Source organism: Marmota marmota, unplaced genomic scaffold (genome assembly GCF_001458135.2).
Source record: "Marmota marmota marmota unplaced genomic scaffold, marMar, whole genome shotgun sequence".
NCBI lineage: Eukaryota > Metazoa > Chordata > Mammalia > Rodentia > Sciuridae > Marmota > Marmota marmota.
The window spans coordinates 1,648,072-1,654,733 of record NW_025999992.1 but is presented as its reverse complement, the minus strand read 5'-3'; positions in this window follow the sequence as shown (position 1 = coordinate 1,654,733).

Genomic DNA, 6,662 nt, shown 5'->3' with positions numbered 1-6,662 from the left:
AGCATGAGAAGAAGATTAACATTAAACAGGGATGAGAGGTGGGAGGGAAAGGGAGAGAGAAGGGAAATTGCATGGAAATGGAAGGAGACCCTCAGAGTTATACAAAAGTACATACAAGAGGAAGTGAGGGGAAAGGGAAAAATAATACAAGGGGGACAAATGAATGTCAGTAGAGGGGGCAGAGAGAGAAGAGGCGAGGGGAGGGGAGGGGAGGGGGGATAGTAGAGGATAGGAAAGGCAGCAGAACACAACAGACACTAGTATGGCAATATGTAAATCAATGGATGTGTAACTGATGTGATTCTGCAATCTGTATATGGGGTAAAAATGGGAGCTCATAACCCACTTGAATCAAAGTGTGAAATATATCAAGAACTATGTAATGCTTTGAACAGCCAACAATAAAAAAATTTTTTTAAAAAGCAATAAATAAAGTAATATCTGACTACTTACAGAAATAGGGAAAGCCAAAGATAATAATTTTCAAGGGATGAAGGAAAATAAATTAAAATCTAGAATTGTATACCAATTAAAATATTCTTCAAGAATGGAGGTGACTAAAATGAACAAATTTTTAAAAATACATAAAACATTTAAATAAATACATTTTACTCTCTACTTATTAGAAAAGAATGGAGATTATTTTCAGATTTTAAAAAAATTCAGATTTAAAAAAAATAAAGACAGACACACAACACCCTGCCTGTGGCCACGCCCCATGGCCCTGCCCAGAGAGGCACCGGGCTGTACATAGGCAGGTTATGAATCCTCAGACTGCTCCGGTGGTGGTTTTCTACAATGTCGTGTGGTTGGTGACCAATCAGAGTTTCCTACTCTCCCTGAGCTTGGCCATGGAAGCAAGACAGATACCTCTGGTTAACTGCAAGGGGTTGGAAGGTCATCAAGAGAAGTGGTTCGAGGTGAAGAGGCTGCACTTCCTGCAAATGTGGGCGTGTGGCAGCTGACGTGCTTTCTAAGAAAAAGTGAAAAGTGTAATTATACGCACATTGGTGAAATGTCACACATACACATGTGCACTATACAGAAGTTAACAAGTCACTTAAATAAATTAGGGCTATTGTTTCCCTCACTAGATGTGAAATCTGAAGGCAGCGCAATAGGAACTGATTCAACAGCTCAAATGTGTCAAGGCTGAGTGGCTCTGTGATTCTCTTACTCTTCATTCCACAGCCTTACAATGGCCACTAAAGGTACAGCCAATCAAATTCATGCTTCAGTCTGGGGAAAGAAAGGGGGGGCAAGCACGTGTAGAAAGTAGTGGAAGCTAAAATAGGAATATAAATCTTCCCAGAAGTGCCCAGCAGCCTTCCACTCCTGACTGTCCAGAATGGTATCACATGTCCCTTCTCCCCAGTGCAAAGGAAGCCCCAAAAAGTAACTTTTTAGTGTGCACAATGCCACCCCAAACAAAAGCAGGATTCGGTCACCAGGGGAAGGAAGAGCTGGAGCCGGGCAGGCAGTGGCACAGGGGATCCATTACTCCAACTCCCTATGCAAAGACTGATTGCAATTCCTGCTTGGACTTCCAACATGTCTTTATTCTGTGTGGTGAAAGCTTTCTTAACAATTGCACTCTGTTCTGAACATCTGGATGGTGGTTTCTGTTTGTTGTTTGTTTGTTTTGCTTGCTTGCTGTTTGCAGATGCCTCCAAGATAAATTTGAGGAACATGGTTTGGGCACCACAAAGATTGTTTTATTCTTTATGGTCAATAAAAAATGTTCTCTTAGAAGTCAAAGAACATAAGAAAGTGGCACGTTTGGAATAAACTTAAAGCTATTCCCCCCAAAAAAGTTAAAGTCTTCTTTTTTTCTTTTCTCCCTCCTTCTCCTCTAGCACCACCAGGCTCCCCTTCCCAGGAAGGTAGAGGTAATGTATTTATTTATCAGCCCTAGGACAAGCCATCTGATGATGCTCATGAACTCCACCCAGCTTCTCTGCCTGCACACAACTTGGGGAGAGGCTGGCACACCCGTGGGCACCCCACCTGCCGTGCAGACAGCTCTGCGCAGAACCGGCTGGTTCTGGAAGATGGAGGAATTCCCTTCTCCCCAAGGGACCATGCCCACCTCTTTAATTACCTGGGCAAGACACCATTCCCCGCCTGCCTGTGCTGGGACCAGACGGCCCTACCTGGAGACTCCCAACCGCTGGGTTCTGCGCCTCTGAAGCACGCAGAACGTGAGCACCATGGGCCTTGAGGGCAGGCCAGGCTCCAGTCCCCACCGGGCTTCTGCTGCAGACACTTCAGCTACTGGAAAGCCTGAGTTTCAACAGACCCCTCCGAAACACGTTGCTCTTAGGTTTCCAGGCTCTGTCCCTGGGGCACCAGAGGGCAGGACCAAAGGCTGAAGGCAGACTGGGATGGGAGCTGCAATTTTATTTAGCTTTTGAAGAACGGAGACTTCGCGTCCTTACCGCCCCTGCCAATCATCATGACTAGACCAGGAGCTGGTGAGGGGAAGAGAGGACAAAGGTCAGACCACAGACTGCAGCAGGCAGTAGAGCTGGGTAGCGAGGGGACACAGGAGCAGGGGGCTCTGGGGCAGATCCTGGGAGGGAAGATTCTAGAGCTACCCAGGCACTGAGGTGACTTGGCGCTGGCACAGGCTGCAGGGGCTGAAATAATAAGGAGGCGGCAGCAGCGGCAGGTCCTGCAGAGCCCTGAGGGCCTGCTCATCCGTCACCACCAACCGCCAAGACCCCGCCCCATGCCAATCCCCCTCGAGACCCCGCCCTACGCCCAGTCCGAGCCCCGCCCACACCCTGCCTGTAGCCACGCCCCATGGCCCTGCCCAGAGAGGCACCAGGAAACCTCGTGAGCAAGGGCAGTGGGACCCTTGACCCCACCCCGCACACGCCACCTGACACAGGCGCCCCTCACAAAAGAGAAGGTGCAAAGGAGGAAAGTAAAACGGTGAGAAGTCATTAAAAATAAAATGCAGCACTGTTTGAAGGGATTTTTTAAAAAATTGTTAGGTGAAGGCTAAATTTCATATCCAACAGAACTGAAAGTGAATTTCCCCTTCATCCTCTACCTACCAAGTGAAAAATATCACCTCTGCATAAAAGGAAGAGTTTCATGTTCCCGGACATCTGAGCTGATTTAAATCTGGAACTGGCCACAGGACATGTGTAAACTGCACTAACTCGGGTGTGTGAGACTCCTATTGCTGCCGTAACAAATTACTATGCATTTGGTGGCTTAGAACGGCACACATTCATTGTCTTACAAGTTGGGAAGCAGAACTCAAATCAGGTATTGCTGGGCTAAAATCAAGGTGTCAGCTGAGCCAGACCTCTGGAGGCTACAGAGGAGAATCCATTTTTGTCTTTTACAGATTCTAGAGGCCACTTGACTGTTTCCCCATCTTGGAAGCCAGCAGCCACTGGCTGAGGTCTCTTCATGCTGCTGTCTCTCTGTGCTCCCCCTTTTAACTCCAAGGACCCTTATGATGCCGTAGGGCCACCCAGACAATCCACACCAGGCTTCCTCCCTTCAGGTCAACTGACCAGCACCTGTAATGTACCTCACCAGTGTGTCCAGAGAAGGGGCTGCTATTCTGCCAACCGTCCTTGGCACACCTGCTTTCTCCTCTGGGTGGGAGGATACAGGGATGTGGAAGGACCCCATGAGCTCAAGTGATGGGCTAGCAGTCACAGAGGAGGTGTTTGCTCAGCTGAGATTCCCACCTTGGCCAGGTTCTGGGGCCGAGGTCCACACCCACGCATGCCCCGACCCCCTCCTCTACCCCCACACTCCTACCTGGCCCAGGCTGGGTGACCTTTCCACCAGGTGCAATTCAGACACTCAAGAACAGGGATTTTCACCTGCACTAGCCATCCTCCTGGTCCTTAGCTCCAGGTGGGGCGTCCGTGGGTGACAGGTAGTGATTCAGCTGGAGCGGGCTTGGGCAAAACCACGGGAACACGCCTGCCTGCCTACCTGATGGCAAAGTTAATGCCAAATTGAGTTTCCAAACTAATAAAGTTAATGAGGTCACCCTCATTAGAGTTCTAAAGACAATTACATACAATGTTTCTAGCAAAAAAACGATTTTTTTTTTAGAAATTTTTGCTCTAAATTACTGTTATTTTGAAGCCCTTATTCAAGCTCTGCTCTCCCCTGGTCAGGGGTTCCACTTGGTGGTGGTGGAGAAGACAGGCCGTGGACACGTTAGCCTGGAGGCAGAGGGGTATGCTATGCCTGGCACCCAGAGTCCAATGATCTCAACCATTATATCAAAGTTAGTCGACGTCTGGGGAAAGGCCAAGTAAAGACAGACACACAACACCTTGCATAAGAAAAAGGCATCATAAAAAAATGAATGCTTGCAACAAAATAAGTTTCACAGATGAAAGTCGGTAATGAAATTAAAGGTATTATTCTAATGTCTCTTTTAATCACAAGGGCTTGCCCACATTAACGCTATAACTAGCCCAATTTTAAATTGGAAAAACAAGCTTTGTTTTAACTAAAGGAGGAGGAAGTTTTATATCTATCCTTCAGATCAAGGCAAGAGCTTCCTTCAGTCTGTAATTACAGCTTGATTTAGTTTGAGATGTGGGTTTGGAAAGGTGTTTACTTTGCACAGATGGGACAAGCCATCTTGGGTTTCCTGAGTCAGAAGTTCCAGAAATGAGACAACACTGCCACCTGGTGGCAAGGTCAAGTTTCACAACAACCGATTTTGATGGCTCAGCGGTCTTTCATCCAGGAGTTAGAGGGGAAAAGTGTGTTTTAACTGTGTCCAGTGTAACTCCAAGAAAAATGAAAGAATCTGGAGGACCAGGCGTTGGAGGCACTGAATGAAAACAAGTTCTTTCAGTGCCAAGAAAAATTCTCCAGCCTAATCCCTTCTGCTCGGCCTAAGTCAATGAAAATGGGCCCTGGATGGAGACAGACACTGGGACCTCTGGGAACCCTCCTGCAGGGACCTAAATCCTGCACAGCCAGTTACTAGATGGCGTTGGAGGGCCTTTGAGGTTAGCAGACCAAACTGGTTCAGTGGCCCCCTTAGGGGCTCCTCCCACAGCTTAGCAGTCTGAACATTCCAGAAGCAACTCAAGTTTGAAGCTGCGTACAGTTCCCGGTACCATGATGCAATTCCATGCTATTCTGCTCCATCCTGTTGTGACACATGTCACCCCTGTGTCTGGCACAACCTCACCATACACACGACCTGCAGATGGTCACTTAGGAACCGTCAGACACACTGTGGAGGTGTCAGTGCTGAGTTTAACCCTACTTACTCAACTCTACCTAATCCCGGCCCCAGAGCTCACGGGTGGTGACGCTGGCTTAGGATGTGCCAAAGGAGGGTCAGAGAGAGTAGATATCTGGAGACCACATAGCTTTTTTTACAGAATACCAGAATGATTGTTCTGCTTTATTATGAGTTGTTGATAATCTGCTGTGCCTAATTTATAAATTAAACAATCACAGATATGTACGTATAGGAAAACTGTAGTTTGGTGCTCTCTGGATTTCCAGTACCCACTGGAGGTCTTAGAATGTCTCTGTCCCCTGTGGATAAGGGCAACCACTGTGCTGAACTAGTTTTAGTCTGAAATAAAAATAAAAAACCAAGGTGCCACTGGAATCTAGTAAATGCTCCTGATTCCTGTTTCAAACAGGCCACAATAATTAAAATATTGAGTTTGAAATTAAGAAGAGTTTCCTGAGGAAAGGTGACATCGCAGCAGCCAACAGTGGCTGGACAAGGAGAGGGGATGCTCAGCCATGTGCTCAGGTGGGGCATTTCCCTGAAGTCCCCTCAAGCGTCCACCTCAAGGGCCATTCTGAGTGGTACCCATCAACTCAGCCCTTCCCTCAGAGGATTGGAGCTTTACAATCCTAGAAAAATTGAGCAAAATTGATTCCTATTTTGAAACAATTCAACTTTCACTAAACCATGACTGTTGCACGATTTTGACCCCATGATCCAGTGGAGGCCACAGGTGTTTCCAAGCGGGCACTGGAGCCAAGCACCCGTGGCCTTCCCAGCAGTGCCTCCCTAGACACTCACAGGGACACGCAGATGGTTTCTGTGGCCAGTGCCTCAGTTGCCATAGGCTGTCACCGACAGCAAGGCACACAAGTCCCTCTGGCTCGTCCCTGCAGCCCCCAGCCCTGTCTAACATGTCTTTTTAAGCAGAAAGCAACACTCCTCACAGAGGTTTCAAGGGTTCCCTGGGAAGAACTGCTAGCCCAAGATCTCCTGGGATCCACACCCGGGAGCCATCCTCCCCAAGACCCTGACCCTGGAGCTGAGAGGCCTCACTGGCAGGGGCTGACCCCCACCTTCCTCCTGTTGCTCTCCAGGGGGACCAGAGCACAGACAAGGCCCCAGGGCTGGAAGGACCCTCCAGGGCTCTGCCCCTCTCCCCCACATGAGAGGCCACAGACACAGGCAAATCCCGCCCATCCAAGCCCCGGCTCCTGTCCTCCCTGCTGCCTGGGCAGTGAGGAGAGCCCTCCTCCCCCAGGGTCCAGGCCTCACCCTGTTTCCAAATGATCACTTCCCAGGATGGCAAGCAGCCATACTGGTACCTTCTCAGGGTGACTAGCGGCCACACCAGTGCCTTTGCAGAAGTCTCCATGTCCCCATGTCCCCAAGAGTCACCAAAATCCAAAGTCGA